The sequence below is a fragment of the Nothoprocta perdicaria genome, unplaced genomic scaffold, assembly GCF_003342845.1.
Source record: "Nothoprocta perdicaria isolate Ctin4 unplaced genomic scaffold, notPer1 scaffold_103, whole genome shotgun sequence".
Lineage (NCBI taxonomy): Eukaryota > Metazoa > Chordata > Aves > Tinamiformes > Tinamidae > Nothoprocta > Nothoprocta perdicaria.
In genome coordinates this window covers 2464079-2487693 of record NW_020454128.1, presented here as the reverse complement: position 1 = coordinate 2487693, position 23615 = coordinate 2464079, and the positions used below count along the sequence as shown (strand labels likewise).

At 41.6% G+C, this 23615-nt stretch overlaps 1 long non-coding RNA gene across 3 annotated transcripts; it reads left to right on the top strand.

The window, feature by feature from the left end:
- The first annotated feature begins 1562 nt into the window (after window positions 1–1562).
- Window positions 1563–23175, top strand: LOC112950917. 3 transcript variants are annotated; one of them, XR_003250096.1, is made up of 4 exons: window positions 1563–1939; window positions 2062–2305; window positions 11734–11822; window positions 23150–23175. It is a non-coding gene; the product is annotated as an uncharacterized LOC112950917 (long non-coding RNA). The 3 variants fall into 3 exon arrangements; XR_003250092.1 differs by having other exon boundaries at window positions 1563–2305; XR_003250094.1 differs by lacking the exon at window positions 23150–23175 and adding an exon at window positions 17470–17664 and having other exon boundaries at window positions 1563–2305.
- Window positions 23176–23615: the final 440 nt, after the last annotated feature.

The window sequence follows — 23615 nt, the reverse complement described above, 5'->3', positions numbered from 1 at the left end:
GCATTATATTTTTGTAATAAGAGACAACAGGAAACACATTAACATACAATGGAATATAGCATAATGCAGCACATAAGATGAAATTCACTGTCTTAAGTATCATCACATGGTACGGGAACCATTTACAACCTCAAAAGAGGATCTAAATTGCTGCCAGGAGCTGGTGTTCTATCTCGTTATAGGGCAAATTTTCGCCTTACCGGAGTGCCCTTACTGATTGAAATAAATTGCTTTGGGGAATTGGTATGCCTCGTGGCAAATGTACTGGGTGGGAGAAACTAATATTGCGGAAGATTTTTTTCTCCTGGTCTATGTGCTTTCATTCATATGCTCACAGCTATTAAACTAGAAGAACGGTTAGTTTGCATATTCAGAAACAGAAGTGCTGWGCAGTCAGTGATGCTCAAATACAGTGGAAACCCTGGTTTGAACATGTGTAACTATATCAGATTCTCGGGACTGGAAATTAAAGACGTAAACTTGGTGGTCTCCTTGATCATGATGACCTCTCCTCCCTCAGTTTGCTGTCTGTCATCTGGGCATAATGTCTTTTATCTCTTAATGATGCTGAAAAATGAAAAAACGAATTGTCTCTGAAAACCTCAAAAATAGAGCCCTGGGAGTCATAAAAAACCTGTGAGGAGCCTAAGTGTATCTTTGGGGAAGGTTTACAGTAATATGCCATAAGTGTGGTACAGGACTTCTCGCTGAGCAATAAAGGAGATGACAAAGGATTGAAGAGATGTTAGTTAAGTGAGCAGGGCACCTTACCTACCAGATGAGCCATGGTTCTTGCATCTGGGGAGGGAAAGGAAGGAGGAGGAAATCACGAAAAAACATGGAGCTGAGCAGCATTACTGAAATAGAAGTAACTTTGAAGAAACATGAGGTAACATTGGCATTTGGGCATTTCCTAGATTTTCATTTGTTTTGAGGGTGTCTTCTACAATGGCAAATATAGCCTACAAAAACCAGACAGGACTTCCCTGCATCTGTTCCCTGTGTTCCTTCTGCTTCTTGGTGGTAGCGTTTTGGATCACACCTCTTCCAAGCCGTTGGGTCTAAAGAGAGGACCTCATTGCTCGGCAGAACATTATGTGAGGGAGAGAGAGCACTTCTGAAGTCTGAAACCCAAAGCGGGTGTTTTAACATGGATTACAAACACCCATCGCAATCCCACTTGCCATTCCCCTTTGAAGGCCCTTCAAAGCTGTTTTGAAAAAAGAAGGTCCCAAATCTGCATTTTGTAGAGAGCTGCTTTGCATGTGCGGAAATGTGTTGTGTTGCCAAGGGGAGAAATAATATTGCCTGACCCAAATGGATCTGTTCTAAAACAGCTCTTACTAGGGCACTTCGTCTTCCAAGGCTTTGTGTTCCGTAACTGTCTGTGACAAAGCTGTGCTCCAAGGGAACAAAAAGATTTTGATTAGTAAGGACTCGCCTCACTTTCCTTCTTGGTGTAATTCTCCCCTTTAAATGGGAAAAAAAAATAATGGTAACCTGTGCCAGTTGCATTAATATACTGAATTTCTTCTTTGGCCTCTGTTTTTTCACAGGAGCCCTGCAACAAGGTCATCAAAGCAATTTGTGTTTGTCCTGCATCACCAGGAAGAACTGGTGGCATGGGGAGAAAGACTGCTACCGTGAGAGAATTATTAGAGGATGCTTCATGCTCTGATGTGGACCTTTTCTTATCCAATTGTGATTATCTCAATGGGAAGATCACAAGGAGAATTTCTGACCAGTTCGGCGTTGTCACCTCTTTGCATTTGACCAAGCCTATAAAACAGTGGCCACAGAAACGTGTTGGTGTTGACTGCTGCCGTACCTGCTGTCTTCCCTAATCAGTGCCTTGTAACCCTAAGAACGACTTCCTGGTCTTCAGAAGAGGAAGACAGACAGAAGACAAAAAAGGCAAACTTGCAGATTTCTTTTCAAGGTAGATAAACCAGTCTTGTCAATCAGAAGCTCTTTTTTTCCCTACTTGCAAGGGAAAATGGCCATTATTCTAGTAGGCCAAAGGACAAAGTGGTGCCCACAAGCATTATTTCCATTAAACAGGGCAGATTCAGTCTTCTGCCACTGGGTCGGTCCAGGTGCACCTGACAAACCTGATGATGCTCCAGTGGAGATGAAGGTGGCACACTCATCATCGCCTCAGCCACAAATGAAACTCCTAAACTCTTGATGGGCACCATGAGGTCACATCCAGCAGTTGCTCCGGTATCTCCTCTCCTTATCCTGATGATTCCCATCCTGAATGATTCCGGGCCTACTAAAACGATGAGAAGCTCCGCTCATAACAGTAAGTGGATGGATTTACATTTACTTGTGTTTTTTTTTCTTCCCCACTGTGTGAAACATTGCCAGCATGGAATCTCTCAATGTAAAGAGAGAAAAAACAATCAGTTAATGTTTAACTGGTGAATGTTTGTATAGTTCTTTGAAGATTTAATGCGTGATGGAAGCCCTCAGTTTTAGGTTTCATGCACTGTAAGTCTTCAGCTGAGTGAACTCTCATAATGATCTCTTTATTGCCTATATAACTCCAGAAGTTTGCCTTTACTTAACATATGTAAGGAGCAATGGGTGGGTGTTCAGCCTGTGTGTGGCAATGCCAATCTCATTCCCAGCGCTTAATGAAATGAAGTTGTCAGATTTGGTGTATCATTGAAGGTTGTATCAGCTGCATGATCTTGTCCAGTTTTAGCATTTCACCATAATTGAATTATGGCAATTTGCAAACGTTGAAGAGACATCTGGCTCTGTGTGGAGTTAGCACGAGGAGTTTAACTGTAGCTAAGTAGTTTAGCTTAAACAAGAGTGAGTCCTGCCTCTGGGAGTATTATTTTACCATGGAGGTGGGGCTGGATTAGATTTTCTGTCCCTAGACATTGCTCAAAGAGTGAATGTATGGTTCAGACACTTAATCCTATGCAGACCTTGGACTTTAATGTGTTAGTTCTCCCATAAGAAGATTTTCAGATTCTTGTAAAGCAGCTGGAAATATAAAATAATAATGGATCGTAACTGTGGCCGTTCAGAGGGACGTCGCACTTGTAAGAATGATATTCTGAGATGAAGGACAACGTGAGACTCTTTTTTATAAATGYGATAAATCCCTGATCTGGCAGGGTAAAATTTCATTGCATGATATAGACATTTCCTGCAACTTGCTTGACATGTTGTGGCTGTAGTAGTTCAGTCTCTCTATGAGCCTCTAAGTTTTACTAAATTCATATATACTCAGGGTCTTGGAAACAAGCRGATGGAACAAACTGGTCCCTTGGGATGTCTTGGTCATTTCTTAGTTTATGCAACACGTTCTTTCTTCGAGGGAAAGTACAGCTGCTGGCTGTTAGAAGGATAGCTGATGAATTTCCCGTTATTTGTGCCCATCTCCTTTGGAGAGGGACAAGGATAATATCTAGTTAATGGCAACAAACCTGGAGCGGATTGGAGATGGAAGGTGTGTTGGTGTCCCAATAAAYCCTGGAGCTGCAGTTTGTGGTCTCTGTGTGTGTGATGTGTATGAGCCATACACGGAACTATTTTTTCCTCTGCATCTTACGGTGCGGTGCCAGGAAGGCAGTAAACAAATCATTAACCTTTCCAGGAGATACATGTAGCCCTTGGCCTGAGGGCTGCTCCGTTTGTTTTGATCCTGCTATTTTGTGACCCAGGATGCTTTGAGCTGGGGAATGAGTGCTTTTGTGCTCTGAATATATGGAGATTGTTTACGTTTTGGTTGTCCTATAGCAGACCTCCTTGTTGTGTGTGWGACCTTCCCGTCCTTTTAAAATTAACTGCTTGTTTTTTAATAAAGGCAAGCCCCCTGCCAACTCAGGTGTTGTCTAGAAGAGATGGTTGCTGTCTCATTAATCATGCTTTTCATTTCACATGTGGCCTTAAAGCACTTCACAAAGGGATGTGAATATGATAATTGCCAGATTACATAAAGCCGCATGTCTACAGTGACCCAGCATATCAAATCATGGAAAGAAACCTTTGTGTTGTGCCTGCAAAATCAGTGGCTTAGTTGTTCCGGCAGGCTGTTTGGTAACAGTTCCTCTGCATCCCAGCAGTGTCGTGAGTTCCTGGACTGCAGCACATCATGTTAGATGCAAAAGCAGACTAAAATTTTTGCGGAGAGGTATTATTTGCATTTGCCTAGTTCCCCGCTGCAGTATGACTTTTCATGCTGTTCAGGACTTCAAAGTGGACCAGCTACCACTACAGAGTCCTCACTGCAGTGGAGTATCAAGGACTGTGTTTAATCTTAATTTTTTAATGCTTATCCTGCTGCTAAGAGGTATCAGTGAAAAAGACCACAGAGAATTAAGCTATCTTCTAATAATACAGCTATTAGATTAATTTTGTGGACTCCGTGTGGTTTGTCTGTGTGATGTCTGCGACAAAGACACTGTCATGTGCAACTACATTGCAACAGCAATAGCTATTTACAAGGAGTAAAACTTACTCTGTGATGGCAACAAGCAATTACTGGCAGATAATGAAAGCACAGGGAGACCAAGGCCTTTTAAAACATGAAGAAATGCTTAGTATCTTTGCTGTCGTGAAAAAATTACAGCATGGACAACTGTCTTTGATAGTTAAGTCTGTGATAAATGGATCTCCTTGAGGATACAAGTCCTTTTTCTGTTTGCTTGAATATGTTATGTATCACTTTCCTCCAGCTCTAGCGCTGTGACATCAACGCACACATTGCTGACCTAATCCTGCCACTGCTGTGTGACATCCCGATCACGCRGAGCAGATGTTTAGCTAGGATTCTTAGCAGAATGCCCCAGAACCATACAGCCATCAGCTATAGTGCACTGACTTAAATGGATTTACTGCTGCTGACCCTATGTGATAATCTGACCCGTGCAGTTGGAGAAATTGCTCAGGTTTTCAAAAGGCACACGTGGTGTGTGCAATTCTGAAAATTTTGCCTTTTGCATCATTACTAATGCAGTGGTGGAAGCCTAACTGGTCTTAAAAATTCAAGCTAACTTTTTACTTAACTTTTAATTAAAATGCCGCCCTTTGTTTTGTTTTCTGGAGGTTGCTCTCGTTGTTTGTCTTGCATCAAGGAATGTGCATTAGCGATAGCAAGAACGGCAAACGCAGCATTGAAAGCAGAAAGGTGCTGGAGAAGTTTCTGCATTGAAATTGGTGGAAGTAAATGTAGTTCTGTCAAGATAATTACTATGATGAGTAAAAGTGACCTTTTTAGCAGGGAACATAATTGCATTGTCATGGCCCATTATTTGACCTTCTATAAACAATCCTTCAATACCACTAATGAGTACTTCTGTGGATGTGTGTTGACAACCATGATGTTTTCAAGAAGTAAGTGGCACSTCGAAACAAAGCAAAACACTGAGTACCTGGTATGCTTATTACTTATAAAAAATCCCTATTAAAATACTTCCTCTATGATGCTTAAATTGTGAGCTTTACAGGGCTTATTCCTACTACCCTACTTGTGAAGGCTAAGGATTTTTCTTGACAGGCAGCTCACTTTAGATTCTGCTRTTGAGATATTGAAAAGACTCTTAGCCTACGTGTTGCTCAAATTAAATTCAGTGTACTTAGCTGCAGAGTCCTACCTGACAAGTAGGTATTTTGTGCTCTTATTTCTTTTTCTAGCTTGCAAGTAAATATTTTCTTCATACATTTGGAGTAATTTTGTCCTGTACCTCAAGATGGGTATTTTGATATCGTCTTTCTCAAAATCATGAAAGAAGCCACTTGAGTAAATTCTTTTCTTCTGGAGTTTCTACCTCAGAAGTAGTCCTATATTTTTGAGAGTAAAAAGAATCATTTTGATAATCTGCCTCTAGGTCCTGCGAAACACAAGCTAGGGAACCATCTCTTCTAACATCTCCATTATAACAAGGTCTCTGAGAACTATCAAATGCCATTTAGAAAAAATATTTCTGCTTCTACASTGTCTACCGGAGAGCTGTCCAATTTAAATGGTAAGTGTGCACAGCACCACAGTATGAATAGATACTATTCCTAATAGACCCCAACTTGTAGTTTTCTATTCCTATTGGTTTATTATGAGTCTGTACCATCTGGTGAAGACAAAAACGTGGGTGGTGAATACCTGTCTTGGTTCCTTTTTGCATCAGGTGTCCTGAGAAGCCATTAGTTTTAATTAATGGGACCTAGAGTTGGGTGATGGAAAATTATTTTATTCTATAAAGGATGCTCGAAGATTGGTTGCTTAAGACTTGTGAATATTCAATGTAATGTGGCACTAGGGGCTAAATAGCAACAGGTTTGAGCACCCTCCCTCTGAACTGGAAAACACACAGGACTTGCCTGTGAAAAGAGGGGCCAGTTTTGATTCACTTACTGCCCAGTTTTGATTCAGTTGAGCTGTTTGGCAGCTACTCTGCTTAGCTACTGTGCTTACAGCTTACTGCTTGGTGACTGCTGTTTGGTACCTACTCTGCAGTAGCTTTGGTGTCTCCTCTACTGTTTGGTAGCTACTCAGAACGGTCACTATGTGGACACTGCACTGATCTTAGGGTGGAAGCAATCTGGAAGCTCCCTCCTCGCCCTGAGTGATCTGGGTGATCCTGACGTTCACAGCAGTGTTGGTCACCGGGTTGAGTTATCTTACGTAGAGTAAGTAGAGCAAGAGTAGAGCAACCTGAATCAACAGTAACATCTGAACTGGTGGCATTTAACAAACAGACTTGAGCTCTGTTCAGAGGGAAAACGCTGAATCTCAAGACTGAATTGAAAATATACTTAACTGTACTTCAGGGCAAAAACATTATGAAAAGGGTCCAAGCCATATGGTTTATTGGAACCACGAACATTACCAGGAGGGGACTGGCTAGATATTCATAATTACCTAGTCTAAGGATATCTGGGATCTTCCTTGTCAGCGTTTAGCGTTAACCTTGTTGGAAGACAGGATGGATTCTTCCACCAGCTACTAGTTCAGGTGTCACTGCATAAGGAGTCTCCTTATTTTTATAACTTTTATTCTTACAGAATTTCCCAGATTTCTTGGCTATATTGATAAGTATAGTATTGCTTTAGTGACTCACGAATCACATGGGAATACAACCCACTGCAGGCTGAGAGGTTCACTGAGGCGGCTAAAAGGATTAAAGTTCTAATCCTGACAGAGGAAAAAAATATCAAAAATGTCAAGCAGAAAGACTTACGAGAAATCTACTCCTCAAAGGGCACAACCTTGAAGCAGAACTGAGGACTGGTCTCAACAGGATTAAGAGTCTCTTTAATTCCAGTTAGGTATAGATTATTAACATGTAGAAAACTTTGAATGTTTGGATGTTGTGATTCTTGGAAGGCATATTGAAGAGGGAGACACATTTTGGTTGCCGTTCATTCCGCTGTCAATGCACACAACTAACCTCTTTCCAGTCCCACTCAGGGCACCTGAGACTGCAGAACCAGTCTCCTGTGCTTGGATAATCTGGGAATTAGCTGCTCCAGGGGTTAGCTGAGGGCTGTGTGGTCAAAAAAAACCAAACAAAAATACTGGGAGGTCTGGGCTGTATCCCAGTATACAGTATAGAGCTATATATGACACAGTTTTTATTGTCATATTAGCCTCGTGTGCTTCCAGGATGGGTTTTTGACCACATAGCAGTGGAGCTCTGCTACCACATTTACCCCTGGACTTATCAGGGATGCTTAATTAACACAAATCTTCAACTCTTGCTGCCACTGAGGTTTGCTGAGTGCATTGTCACCATGACCCACTTTCCCGTCTTAGATAAAAGCTGCCGACAAAGCATTGGCACGTATATCCTCTTCTCCACCCCCACATATTCTCCTTCCAAAACACTTATCCTTCTCACCTCTCAATGAATTCTTGGGCATGACTGCTGCCATAAGCTAACATTTTGCTTAAAAAAAAMCCCAGGAGGTGACAGACTAAGCGGGTTTAGCAAGGACTTGGGAGCTGTTAAATGCCATCAGGTCCCTTAAGGACTGCCTGTGCTCTTGGGGCTAGCTTTGCATCCCACCCAAAATGAAACGGCATGTGCAGGTTGTGTGTGCAGTCTGGAGGACATGAGGTCCAAAACTCCTAAGGGGATATATTTTCTCAAGAGTCAGTGAAAATCTTATTGCAACCTAAGTGCACAAACRTAAGCACTTCAGTTGCGTTCCTTCTGCATGTGTGGATGTGTCTAGCTCTTCATAACAAAAAGGTCTTCCAGCTTGTGTTTTGCTGCCAGTGTCCAGCTGTTTGAGCAGAAGGTCCAAGTGGCTGGTGCTTCTGTATCTATTAACTCATTCCTTCTCACCCTTGAAAGCCACTTACTCTTAATAAGTTTAGAAGTTGCTCGTGATAATAAATGCTTATCTTCCGCAGATGTGACCTGATCACACACCTACCATTAATTAGAATTCAGAGTTAGCAGCTTTTGGCTGCACATATTGGACAATGGCAATGAATTTATCATGTCTGGAAGAAGTAGACAGCTGGTGCAATCAGCTGGTAAGAGAACATTTTCTGAATGGTTCATTTAGATTTCACCTCTACTCCCCACATTCAGGTTTGACTCTAAGGTGGTATAGGGTGAATTCAGTTCTCTTCAGCTGAGGGAATATTTAGTGTTTTGAATCGCTTAGCATCCAGTCGCTTGCAATATCTCTCCATACATAGCTGGTCAGCTGGTCTCCTGGTGGGACTATAAAAGTGGCATCCTGTTATAATCTTGCTAGTAGAAAGTCAGCACTTTGACAGATAACATGGCCGAAGGATTTATTTACATGGGACACTGAGGAAAGTGTGAATTTGTCGGACTAATTTAATTTGACCAAAATTAGATTATATTGAACTTCTGTGTAGCTTCAGATTAAAGTCATCTTAATGCGCTTCTGTCATTGTTTTGACTTGGAAGTTTTCTATGCAATACTGTGTGCCTGTGCACACAGATCCCTACTCTATGACTGGCCTCAGAGCTTAACTACTCTTGATCCTGAACTGAGGTTTACAGGCTGCCATTAGCTGCACAGATGGAGAGACCCTCATTCTGGTCTTTAGTTTTGCTTAGGCACAGTCAGTGCTATGGGGAACCAAGAACTGCAGGCTTGACTCTCCACCGCTTTTGTGCACACATTGTGCACCCAATCTGCTTGGGAAGAATCCAGTAGACTGGACCCCTCCGAAAAGCCTGCAGATCCTTAATCCTCTAATGCAATTTGCTCTTGCTTTTAATACAACTTCGATGCTGGCAGCCATGTGAGAGCAACCAATAACTAAATGAAAAACCTCTGGTCTGAGTGTAATGCTTTTACATTTTCTGCTTTGAAACTTCAATAAAAAAGTCCTCAGAAGATTTCTGTAATGTAGGAGAGACTTTATGAAAGAGAGATAAGTAGGTATCACTTCTCCCATTTTTCTGSGACAAATGAGAAATAACTCTCCTGGAGAAAAATAGTAGTATGAAAGAAGAGTGTTGATCTTTGCTTTTTTGTTGTTTGTTGTGGGTTTTTGTGTTTGTTTTGTTTTTTAATTCATGCAAATCTCTAACTCAATTCAAATCTATTTCAACTATGTTGGGACGTGTGTGTGAAACTTGTCCATGCTATAARAAGTATTGTCTGTGCTATATAATTCTGTTGGAGAGCTGCTAATACCCTATAGAAAGGTTATCATTTTCTATAGCAACTACAGATATTTAATGCTTTCTATCCAAAGTTCTATTGGATTTCATTCCTATTAAATTCTATGGGACAGAAGATGCCCATAAGGATTATTCTGATAACATCGAGAGACCATTTTGCTGGGTAATCCATCTCTTGCTGGGCTGTTTTCAAGCTTGTTTTCTTGCAATTATCTGGTAAAACTCTATCCCATTCTTTAATTTCTCAACAGTCTATCCCACTCTGAAAAAGGCTGATGAGATCTCTTCCCCAATTTCAGATTATAAAGCTGTCACAAGTCTAAATATGTTTTACATTTGGCTTTCCAGTTTGGCTTTCCAATAAATCAGCACTTTCTGAAAACAACTGGAACCCTTTAGACCAGGCTGATAAAATGTTGGTTTTGCATTCCCTGCTTTGCCGTGCTGCTGCTGAAACGTGTGTGACATCTAATAGCGATTTGCTTTACTCTGTACCTCTGAGTGGTGGCCTGAAGGCGTTTTTCATGAGGTGTTTTCATGGCGATAAGGAAGTTGTTGACCCTTGGTATTTCTCCTATTGCTCCGTTTGGTGTGTGCATGAGATCTAACCTACGTGCTGTGACTCATTCTTTTAGCAGGATGACCACCCACCTCTATGAAAGAAGTGGATGTTCATAGGAACCCTATGAAATAGGGTTCTTTACTCAARCCTGTTGAATTTCACCTAAATTAGRTGCCAGAAGTAGCCCTGATGTGAAGCCCTTCTCTGATGATCGCAGCTCAGAGGGGGATGGCTGTTCTGCCCAGGCTCCCACTGCACAACATGGTTCTCAATGAGCTGAACATCAGGACGCAAGGGGCCTCTCTGGCAGGCCTCCGTGTGCCATATGTTGAGTGCATCTGGTACGTGGCACCATCACTGAAGCAGATAATTTGCTTCAGGAAGATGAAGCAGACTGCACRTGCCCATTTACCAAGGTTAAAAGCAGCATCGATGAAGACACCGTGGAAAGGGGTGTTGTAGAAGGCCCTGTAGTATTTCTTCAGGGAAGGAATAACTCTATAATGATTCCTTCCATTGTTCTGGAAGAACAGGTTTGGATTCATGTCTTACCTTCAGAAATGAAGGTGTGAGATGAACACTGATAATGGGCTCCTGCAGGTCCAGGAAGACCTGAGTTCTTTCCTTTTCTGTTTCATGATGTTAGCGTTTTGTTTATTTCTTTAGGTGTGATTTAGTTAATTCAAGTGGGGGACTGTCTCTCTCAAAAATGTGTATTTTTGATCTAGCATACTGTGACTTTTCTGCAAAGTCCGTGCCTTATTATAGGCCATATTTATTACAACTGAGGCAAGTAATCAAGCTCTTCAAATATCCGGTTCCATGAGGATATTCTTCATTCTCTTTGATTTCCACTGCAGGGAATCCTGCGTTGTATCTTCATGTGGCCATACTGAAGGAGGAATTCAATGAAGGAGGAATTCAATGCTTTCCTGGAAGTAAAATACTAGAAACAGCCATATATTTCCCAAAAGATCTTGACTAACACCTTTCAAACATACAATATATGACCAATGCCATCAAGGCTGTTCACACATTTAGTTTTTATTCCCTGGATAGGCTGAAATATGTCTGAACACCTTGCATTTTTCTAAGGCACCAAGCAATAATTTTGAGCAATATGACATAATTAGAATAAATCTGAGTGGAATGTGTTAGGGAAGAAGAATCATCATTTCTCAGAAATACCATTAAAGAATCTTATTTCATGCAATACTATCATTCAAAGTACCACGCTGGTTCACTTTGGCATATTGGAAATGAATCACTGCCTCTGATTATCTCATCTAGGATTTCCAATATATCAACATGTTTCTAAGAACTTGTAAGAAATACAAGAAAGGCAAATTAACTTTCAGACACCCTTATTCAAACCTGTGAACCTAACTTAGATGAGGTTAGGGATTCAGTTTTCCCAGCCAGGCCCAAGGATTTTATCTTATTTTTCAGGATAATCAGTCAGCCATCTTACGCATTGTATGTCAGAGTCTTTCATAAAGCTTGGTTTTATCTTACAAGAGAGTCTTGCTTCTTCATTAGGAGCGACGTGGCTCTCTGATGTCCGTATCCAATGGATGGGCGTTTGCAACTGGAAAGAACTATCATGTGTGCTCTGAAACAGAAAATTTGTGAGTGATACCTTTTACTGTCTTATCTAAATTGATGAAAGCAAAGCTTTTTTTTTTCTTCTTTTTTTCTTTCTTTTCTTTTTTTCTTTTTKTCCTCCAGTGACAGAACTCCCTTTCTTTTTTTCCTCTCTTGGAAATTCAGAATATCAGCTCTTGGACTCTTTGCCTTAGCTTGATGTAGAGTCCAAGAGCTAATATTTTGGAATGATATAAAATTGATTCTCCAAACTGTAGGGGAGGAAAACTAAAAACACTTTAATAAGGATAAGAGGAAGGAATCTAAAAATAGCTAGATAATACCATGCCTTCTCTTCTTAGATATAGTTACTGGATTCTACGGATTCAACTTGAAACGATTAACTTCATGTAGCAGAATGCACATTATATGGCACACGAAGATGAGGGTCTGTAGTGGCTCTTTTAATCTAAAGACAAAGATGGAGCTCTAAATTCAGGCCTCTCGCAGAGATTAGTTAGCACAGGCAGGAGGACAGAGCCTGCATCGTGACTTCATCCYCCTCCTCCTCCACCCCCCGCCTTGTCGCTCTTTTCTGAATGGATGAAGCTTATTCCTAAAACAGCCTGTTCCTTCCTTCCAGGTTGGGTTCTTCTGTTCCTCCTTTCTCCCCCACTAACTAAATTGCAGAGGACATTTCACACTGTACGTGCTGATAGTCTTTAAAATATCAAATGTCGTATCCCTAGAAGCCCCCTAGGAATTGCTTTTTTTAATGGATTAACTCTGACAGAGACTGCACTCCCACAGTTTTTAAAATATACAATAAGTATATTACATACTTTTAAAGCTATAAATAAGATTTATACACAACCCATGGGGATTTTCCATTAAAACTTCATAAATCACATTGCACATTATCCTTTTTAATCCTCAGCCTTGCAGTGTTAGTCACCAGAAAATATGTTTAACCCTGTATAAAACTCATGATAAGCACATAGAAAGAATGTTAACAAGTGCTTTTATGTGCTCTGTATTTTCTTGCCCTAATGCATTTTTTTTTCCCAGGCAATTATTATAATAGTAGCAGTTATCTCTTGGCTGCACTTTATTAACTGAAAACCCAGGTGCTTTGCCTAGAATAGGTTCAGTTCAGACTGGTAGCTTAGGCTTTATTCAGTGTTATCCTTTCTCTACCTGGAGGGTTCCCCATTGTTTGGTGCTAGGAAAAGACTTTCAGCTTCTGTGGCTCGTTCCCTCCCTGCCCTGCAGATTAAGCTCTTCCCTTCTGGTGAATGGCATGAGAAGAGCAAGGCTGATCTAATTGCAGCAAATTGGAGCTGCCTTCAGCTCTTTTTGCCTGCCTAACATGGCACAGAAATCAGAATAGCAGGCAACTGTTGTCTTTGCCCCTGGCTGGCGTTATTCCATAAGGGCTGCTTAACTCCCTCTTATGCCCTCATGGTGTTTTGGGGTAAAAAAAAAAAAAAGGAGAATTTAGATGGTAGCATCTTGTCACTTGAGCCATTGAAGTGACCGTATCTCCTTGTCCTCTTGCGTTGCAATGTGGATGCAAAAGTGTGCACGTGTGCTTGTGTGTCCACATCATACTTCAGAATTTCAGTCTGCATTGCTGCTTCTCATTTTAAAGCTGTAAAAGGCTCTTAGATGAGGAGTCATTAGGATGCCGTTAGTTTTAGGTTTGCTTTCTTTCTAGGCAGATGTATTTCTTTATTCTGAAGTTGAAGGAGATATATATATATATCCATCATATATACATATAATTTTAAATTCACAGCAATTTTGCTAAGATAAAACTGGAATTGGCTGTGCCATGGTGTCAGTTTCATCTGACAAAGTGAAAGCAATGCATCCTAATGAGGTGCTGCAAGAGGCCTCGTTTTATCTCTGTGATTATGGAGACATTAAGTGAACCTGTTTTTCCTGTCCTTTGAACAGCCAAGCAGACGTGTTTTGCCATTACTGACATGAAACACTGAGAGCAGAATGATCAAGCTTCCACTCTGGCCTCTGGGTAGCCTGTGAAGGGAACTGCATGTCCTTAATTTAAAAGTTCTTCACAGTTGGGTCTTGCTTATGCTGTCATCTCTTCTGCTCTATCTAGTCATCAGCGCGCACCCTTCCAGCCTTCATGCCTGCCTTCCTCAGCAGCCTGGTTTCTCCATAAATCCCTTTTTCCTCCCTACAAAGACTCCCATGACAATTTTTAAAAATCCACCCTTTTTCCCCCTTTTGCTCTCTCTTGAAAGCTCCTTGGCAGTTCCTGTATTGTAGTTCTTGCATGTTCTTATCCCTAGACAAATGACAAAGACTTTATCCTATTTTTGACCACTCTTATTTCAGGTTGCCCCAGTGGTCTTTGCTCAAGCTGTGAGTGCAGGTTGCCCAGACCTCCCCAGGTAGCTTTGGGCCACCTGCCTGATAAGAGAGTAGCCCCAACAGCAGAGCTCCTGCAAGAAACAAGGTCTTTACTTGAGCCCTTAAATGCTTGTGGTCCATCATGCTCACTTCACATGTGTCTAGGCGAGGTGTCCTGGATGCTGTGGCAAAGCAGCTTCACCCAAATGCAGTTCGCTGCTCAAAAATGCTGTAGTTGTCTCATCCATGATGCTTCCCACAAGATCCTGAAACCTGAAAAGAATTGTGCGTTTCTTCACACAGTCTGTGGCCTTTTTCCACAAKGCCAGTGGCAACAGGTCTCCCACAGCTGGAACCAGGACTCTTTTGGGTTGGCCTTTTAATGCAGCAATAAAGGGGATGAAGCTGTCGTGAGGATGGAAGTGTGAGGGATGACAGAGCAGTTGGCTGCCTGGGTGCACGTGATACACTAAAAATAATTGCCTGCTGCTGCCTTGTGCTTTCCACCTTTACAATCTGTTGATTAGTTAGACCTGTTATCTCCTATTTGCATGTAATTAGGCTGCAAGCTCCTTAAAACTAGGTCCACCTCATCCCACCTGTTCCTATTGCAATAGGTGACCACTGCTTGTGTGATGCCGTTGGCTAAGGCACAGCTTAAAGCATGAAAAAGCAATAGCGTTTTCCCAAGCAGGAAGCGTGTTGCCRTCAGAAGGGAGGCCTTAGCACATCCAGGTTTCTACTTTCTTTACTGGTTTTGTTTTTAGCTTGGCAGAGATGTTAGGGAGGCTGTGGCAACTAAAAGCAAGCACAGAAAGAACAGCCCTGCCACCACCAGAATGATGCAGGGTGAGTGCACTTGCCCCGAGGAACGCTGTGCAATAGGCAAGAACCACCTGAGCGGAAGGAAAGCATTCAAATTAAATGCAATGTGCAATAGCAGCCTTCTGGGGAAGCTTGGATGACCTGCAAGATGGTATATGAGCAAACATACCTGCTTCAGTGTGTTTAGTGGTGGTCGGGAGGAAGCTATACAGAAAGTCATGACGATGTTCTTGGGCACCAGGATGCTTTCAGAGCACTGGATCATGCCGTGCAGCTGCCTTCCCCCCAGGAGCCACTGGCAACATGACTTAATTAGCAGACCCCTTTCATATTTTGCAGCAGGGATGTTGTTTTGTAGAAAAGTGTCATCCTTAATGCTAGGAAGAGCAGAGCCTCAGCACCAAGGAGCGACAAAGACCGATCTGGATTTTCACTTTAGAAGCTGTTAGAAATAAGAGGTCCAGATTAATTTATTGCTGGCACAGCCAAAATAATAATTCCTGAGGCTTGGAAAGCTCTACAAAGGAGAAAGATAGGAGATGTTTCTTGCTTTATAGATGTGCTGGAGGAGCAGAAGTTGTTTTGTACTGGTGTATAGCAGCCTGGATGCTGTGGTGATGGGTGGGTAGATTCTGCCCCCATTTATGTGATAGGAGATTCTTGTCTGAAGGTGGATCCTTTTTGACTTGTCTGACAAGACAACAAGCCTTTGAGCGTGTCAACAAGGATTTTCCCACCAAATGCAAGGAGGATAAAGTGTATTTAAAAGTTGAAGAGCAGAACCAATAGGGAATATGCCAATACCCCGTTCAAGAAAAATCATGGTCTAAACAGGAATGGAAGAAGAGCTGAGACGTGTTTTAATTTGAAAGGGTGAAACTGAAGTAAGCGTAGCATTCCTATATTTAAGCTAGGAACTCTGTGTACTTATCCACAGTGTTTGCTTAGGAAATGTGTCTGTAGTTTGAAATTTAAATAAGCGTGACTGTGGATGGGTACCTAAAATTACAGCATGGGAAGTTCTCATAGGGGGCTTGAGGAAGTGTTTGTCCTCCCATGATAGGTGAGGACATTCCCTCACCTCTCCCTCACCTATTCCCTCRCCATTCCCACGATAGGTGAGGGATGGGATTCCAGTGAGGTGTGGGGGACATCACAGAAAATAACAAGGTGACACTGCATGTTATTGATCTACACCATAGTAACCAGTGACCCAGCAGACCTCTGTTTTTATTGAAGAAAATAATGACCTATCTCCCTTAACGTTACCGAACTCCACRTCAGTGCTTGCCCAAAGGCAAAAAGGTTGCGTGGAAGAAATGCTGGCAGCTGGGAGTGTAATGGGAAGGTGGCCAGGGAGCATCACGTTGGGCGAGCCACTTGAGAAGTGCTGGCATTTGTGAAATGACATTTGCTTATGCCGCCCATCAAAAGGGGCCAGCTGCTGTTTGGGCAATAAYAGCTTCTATAGCTTGGCCGTCGTGGCCTGTGCCCTACAGCTCTGCCTTGGCAATGGTGGGAGGGCACAGGCCCATACGGCTAAGCAGAAACTCAACTCAGGTGGATGATTTTGGAATGAAACTCTTCTGTCTGATCCCAGATAAGCTCCCTGCCCCTAGCTATAGACAAACGTCAAGAGAGCAACTCGTGATCTTGGCAGACTCCTCCTCACATCAATATCTTCCTGATATCATGAGCTCGGTGTATTGCACCAAGTTGTTTAGCAGGTGAGTTCAGGGAGAATTATCTTTTCTTGTTTCCTAGACATAAYGTGTATTGGTTTACATAAAGTGTATTGGTTTACAGGACAGCTTCAGTGAACTCTGCCATCATCTTCTGCATTTGTCTCCATCATACCAAGTTTTAGCAGCAAATTTGAAGACCGCTATGGTGCTAGCTGAGGGGGCAAACACATTGCACGGTGTAATAATATCTGCCTGGGATTTTTGGTTGCATTTGTGAAGCGGGAATCACAGATTCGCTAGTTCTTTCCCACAGGCCAAGAATACATAAATTGTGTGGTTTTTTGTCTCCACTAAAAGGACTGTAGGGAAAACCATTTAGTTTAATACACTGAAGTTCTCAAGGTCAGAAAACTCAGCAGCAAGGGTAACATTTGAAAGTACCAGCCAGATCTTTGTGACTCACACTACAGCAATAATATTTTCCCTTTGGGATCTCATGCAGGAAACTAATATGGCTAATGAAGGTCTTAGAGGGCTAATAAGCCCTAAATCAGGCTTCCCGGCCTTTTAATTACGCTGCATAATTATTGGAGATTTGCCATCATCTTTTTAATCTGGTTGATTAATAGGTAGCTCAGCCAATCCACACAGCAAACTATTTACACTTCAGTGATAAGTGACTATCAGTTGAAAAATTACAGAGGTATTGGCTAAGCAGAAGAAAATATCAGTGGCTGCTTTGTGTTTAATGCCATATGTCAAACCTCAGCAGAGGATGAGTTTGTTTTCTTGCTTTTGGAAGGTGGGAATGTGTCCTTGGAGATTGGTCCTCGGAGAGCAATCTAAAACAACATAAATACCTCATGGTAATACCAGGTTTTGCAGCAGGGGCAAGACGTTAGGACAACAGGCAATACTCAACAAGGGAAGTACGACTGTTCCTACCATGGGATCCAGAGGATGGAAGTCCAAGGCAGGTTGGAATGGACTGAGCATTGCTMCGTGACTGCTCCTGTGCCACTGAAAGTATTTGGTGGTACTAAAGGAGGAGGTTCAGTTGTTCTGTCATTCCACCTTTGAATCTACGGCTGTTTTTGACCCGTAGAAGTCCTTCCTACACTGGAGCCTACTGTGGAATTCGAGTTTAACTGGCCTTTTGGTCAATTTAGGGAGTCATTTAGGGAGTTCGTGAGCTTGTACATATTGTGGACTAAGTGATAGTCCAGGGTGAGGGAGTTCCCTGTCTTCAAGCGAGCATCTGCACAGTGTCATGCTCCTCTGGCTAGATGTCTTGAGTATCCCACTGGATCCTTCTCATGCTCTCAGCCCACAGCATGCACGTGACTCAGAAAATGAATTTGAATTTGTTTTTGACTCCTTCCAAGGACTGTTTGCTTTCTTATCATTCTGAATAGTACGATGAGATTTGACTTTGTTTTCATATGAGTTAAAATGTGTTTTATAATCTGTATAATCTTTCAAATCTGTATTTTGCCAGCAGTAGAACTTAAGAACTTCTGCTTTTGCCTAATCCTTGATTAATGTGTGCTTTGATTCTTCCACTAAATTCATTTGAGCCAAGCTTCTCTACAGATCTGACTTGTCTTTTTGTAATGGTACTGCATAGTTTCCTATTTACATATACATATAGTTCTGTATTGAAATCACATATATTTAAAATAGTTATCTATGCTCTTTAGGGATAGCAAGAGCTGAGTATATAGTGATGAAGGAAATTAAGATTTTGATACTTTTTCCACCTGCATCCTTCTTTGCTCAAAGCATGCCAAGGAAATTACATCTTGGAAAATACTTTTGTGCTGAATAATTCATTTGAGGTGGAACACTTCTCCATGCAAGGCGTGGAGCTCCCCGCTCTGCTTGGATCTTGCTGGGCCTGCAGTAACGCTTTGGCTCTTGCTCTGGCCTTTGCATTTGAGTCTAATCCAGCCTTGCTGCTGTTAGGAGCAGCTACTTTCCTAAGCACATTCCAGTTTTCTCTAGCGGATTAGTTACTTCCCTCTTTCTTTTTCACCCTAGWTGCTGGTAATCTGTGACACAGACTCTGTCATTCATTCTGTGACAAGCCTGGTAAAGCCCTCGGTATTATTTTTGACCGCGAAWCATACAGACTGTTCTGAAGCAAAAACTTCACTGTGGATATGTTTTAAAACATTGCTGCTATGCCTWTTCATATATGCCATTTTAATATTCCCCTCCCCCAGACGTTTTGGCAGTAAAAAAGCAACTACTSAAATGTTAGTAGGATGCAAAAATAAGATGCAGGCACGCAGGCGGCACTGAAATGGATCCAGTTAACAGTGGGAATGAGAAAATGTGGCGAGTTCCTTTTGCATTTTCCCTTTAAAGCTAGCCAGATCTGGACTCTCCTCATTTTTTTTTTTCTGTTTTCACCTAAGCCTGAATTTCAGAAGTCTTTACTAGCCCAGGACAAGACTTACGCACTGATAATTCCCTATTTATATGTTCATAAGATATTAAGTATTTATGAAGCTGCAGAACTTTGCCAACAATGTGGTAATTTTTGTTATTATTATTTATCTCTGCTCAACATAAACCTGCCTTCTGGCTGAATAAACACCTATTAATGCTCTCTAAACATACTGTATGTAGGGAATTGGTTGTATAGAAGGTTGAGCAAATARCTGCATCCCAAATATTTGTTCTCGTCTTCCTCTCTCTATGTGTCCGTTTTCTCCTGTGGAACAACTTTCGGCAGTGATGGGACAAGGCATAATAAGAAAATACTTCAGTTTACTCTTAATTCTGAATTCTGTAGCCATTGGCACCAATGTGAAGTAGAGATTTTTGTAACTTTGTCCGCCTGTTTTGCACGACTGTTATGGAAGAGATTAGAGAAGGTACAGATCAGTAGGAAAAGCTTCCTGTGGTTCATACATTACATCTAGATTTCTACAGGATTCAGAGAAATTTGGTATCAGGCTTTTAAAAGGCTTCCCAAAGGTAGGCGTCCAATTCCCACAGCATTTTCAGCTCTCACATGTGAAGTACAATTTAAGAGCTCCTCAAAGACACTGATGAGAACCAGGAAATACTCTCCACGGATAGACACATCTCTTTAGCCCATAAAAAGGATAGACTGGTTTCTAATCCTACAAATTCATTCCTGAATAGGGGACGGAAATGCCATGTTGACTCTCACTAAAATCAAAGCCCCTGCACTAGTTTGGAATTAGACTGTAGCTGTCAAATTTGCAGTAACCAAGTCTGCTTGACTTTTTTATTTTTATTTTTTTCTGCCACGTTTCCAACTTGCAAACATATTTGGGTGGATGTTCAACAAAGCTGGGTGTTTGAAAAGATAAACGTTCAATAGATCCCAGGTCTTTTTTATTAAAAGCAGCAATCTGTAGAGGGAAATGCAAGCCTGAGCTCCATAGCTGTCTGTTTAAGGCAGTGAAGGTGCAGCTTTCTGTAGCTCATGGGTTAAAGGGAGCTGTTTGCTAGAAAGCAATCACTGATATTTGTGATAAATAAGATAAATGGCCTGGCTGGCGTCTCGCATTAGTTTTCCRCTGATGAAACTTCATTTATTCCACGAGCACAAGGGAAACAGGATTAGATATGTTTAGTACATATTCCAGGAGCTCAGCAGCTTCTGCAAAGCAGCATTGCAAATTAATGCTTAGCAATTTAAAGATGTGCAAAGGCTGCAGCACAAAACTACAAACAAATCAACAGCACTATTAGTAGATCTAGCAAATACATGCTATGAATAGCATCAAAAACTGGGCCAAAATTCCACATGTGTAACCAATATTTAGTCATAGAATATGGAAACTCAAGCTTAAATTGAATGGTAGCAAGACTCTGTTGTGAAACAGCTGCTGTGTATTTCTGAATAGCAATCTAAGTAGATGTATACTGAGATTGTCAGCTGTCTTCCTTGCATATGCTGGGAAAATTCCTAAAGTTTGGAGGCTTACTTCAGGCGTGACGTTYGTCCTTGGTTTATTTGAAGTGTGAGAACTTTTGAGGTGCATAAAAAACAAGCTGTAAATTTAACAAATAATAGATTTTTTTGCCAGAAAATACTGCAGTTTCCACATTTTTCTTGCATTGGAAATAGTTGGCAAATAAATTACCAAAGCAAAAAAGAAGAAACATTGCACAAACATAAAGACTATATTAGAAGTCCATTTCTGTTTTGGTTTGACTTCTGGAATTGGAGCGGATTTGTTTACCTTGGCCTCAATACTGTGCATGTACCATAGTGTGCAAATCCGGGTGATTTCAGCCAGGTGCTCTTGTCTTGAAAGATATTGCACTGCATTATTCTTGAGTAAGTTTAACGGAGACACGACKTTTCCAGTCTGGTTCTCTGGATTGGGCTCTTAACTTTGTGTGATATCTTTATTTTAGYGTGTCTGTTCCCATAGAGAAATAGCTGGTGGACTAAGGAAGTCCACCRGGTTCCTTAGGAATCCAGGATTCCAGGAATCCAGGTTCCTTCCTGGAAATAGGGAGGTTTTCGGAATGTTGGCAACTTTGTGAAAGCAAAAACACCCTTAATGCATGCAAAGTTKTATAGTTTCCCAAGTGGCTACTTATTGAGAGGGGGTATTTAATTGGGGTATTTAATAAGACACAGCMAAGCCCTTGAAATCCCTATTGCTCCTTGCCAGCCTAGGAGCATCTTCGCTTTATGTGTGGTTTCTTACGCTTTCTCCACATGCTGTGGCTAATAGAGAACTGCATGGACCTTTTGGAATAACCTGATATAGCCAATTGAATGACTCATACAGAGCGCTAAACTCTAATTGTGGATTTTCTGAAGGAGGATAGTAATACCATCGCCTGTCCTTATTTTGAGCACATCTACCCTGAGATGCAGCATATCCAGATGGTGTCTTTTACACCTCCTCTTCACCAGCTTGGGTGTATCTTAGCACATTCTCCCTAGCTGTCCTCTCTGGCTTGGGCAAAACTCAAGCCTTGTTTTTCTCCGTGTTTAGGTCTTGCCAGTGCAGGTGAGTGAGATGTGCTTTGAAAATCCGAAAGACGTCAATTAGTACTATTTAAAATTAGAAAGTAGTTAGAAAACACTTTGATTATACCGAACAAAGGCAACAGGAGAGGGCCGGAGAGAAAAGCTTACCTAGTAAGGAGTCAGGTTGTGTTTTAACCATATCTATTTAAAGTATTTTCTTTTAATTCGGGATTAGAGGCAGAAAAKGGCCAGGGAAGTAAATGAGGGATCTTGCTTAATCTGTGGTTTCTGAAGAAAGCAAATGTCACACCTATCTTCAGGAAGGGCAAGGAGGAGGATCTGGTGAACTTCAGGCCTGTGAGCCTCACATCAGTCCTTGCAAGGTGATGGAAATCTTCTAARCATATAAAGGAGTCAAAGTTGTTTGGGAGTAGTCAGCATGGATTTATAAAGGGGAATGCCTCAGTCCGCGAGGATAATTAAAGAATTAGTGCATATGTCATAGGAGGAGAGGTCAAGAACTGTCCTATGGAGAGTTCTCCCCTTTGGGAGGGAGGCTCAGCCTCTCCAAAGGTCTCTTCAGCCTCAGCTTCCTGCACGAGTCTGTATGTGGAACTATCAACTCCTCCGTGTTGTAGGAGAATTCAGAATTATTAGCTAATTAAAGATGGTTCAGGATGCCTAAAAGATTGAGGCATTAAATTTAGTGGGTTAGGTTATCAGAGGCAGGTTGCCCTGCTGTGTTTGCAAAGCACAGAGGTCACGGGGACAGGAAGGAACTTTTATYAACTTCCTTCCTCTAATAAATTCCTAGTGACATTTTCTTCTTGTTAGGGTGGGATTTTAGTTTAAAATAGAAGTAAGCTCGAAATCATAAGCAGGGCTTGTCTGGTGGGGATTTGGCTTTTTACAAAGAAGRGAGGAAAAAAAGAAATGCGTCTGGGCTTCCATCCAGCTGGATTAGAGTCAACCAAATCTAGCTGAGAAGGGAAAAGACAGATGTATTGATGGTCACTGAAATGAGATGGAACAAAGAAATGCAACCTGAGCAGGGAAGAAAGGGTAGGCTTTTAAAATGACCATGTTTTGATAGTTCCTTGTTCTTATTTTCAAAGATTCCTGCATACCCCTCTATGCCAAATAATCCCCCTTTCTTTTTTTCTCTTCCTTTTTCTTCTTGCCTCAAGGATTCCATTATTATTTTTTTAATCAAAATTCAGCCGTGCTCCTTTCCTCTCAGCTGTCCTTCATCACAAGCAACRCGGTGCATTTGTAGACCTTTTTAACATCTAAAAGCCTGCTGCTGTCCCCCTCTTTATCATTTGGAGGTTGCAAAGCTCCGAAACACAGAGCTTTTCAGTTGTGTGGCAGGGAGCGCCCGTCACTTATTTCCATTTGTCTGTCAAATGGCATTTTCTGCCTGTACCTCATCCTTTGGACTTTTTTTGGCTTCCACTGCACAATCCTGGTGCACACAGTAGGGTGAAAACAGATTTTTTCTGCTCCCCAGTGTGCTCTGCAAGTCGCTAACCAAGCCAGAAGTTTATCTCTGAGCTGGGTTAACCTCCTGCACACCGAACAAAGATAGGCCCAGCTGGCAGCCTGTGTGAGGGATTTTAGACCAGACCTGCTTGTGCGGCGTTGGATTAAATCATTTCAGTGCGGATCATCACAAGGATTTCAGACTGCATTTCTCTCGAGATCCAGATCCTTGTTTTGATGCAGAGATTTCCGTCTCCTAAATAACAGCCCATCCCAGTGTTAACCAAACCAGAAGCGAATTCTTCCAAACCACCCATCCCCACCATATCGAAGCTTAATTTTAAGTGTAGACAGATATCCTTTTGATTTTAATGTATCATAAAGACACATTTAAGTACTTCTGTGATTAGGAGTCTATCCTTAAATTTATTAACTGTCGATTTAATTATTGGCTGCCTCAGCTTACCTAATTTTGTGAAAGGCAGAAGTTGATG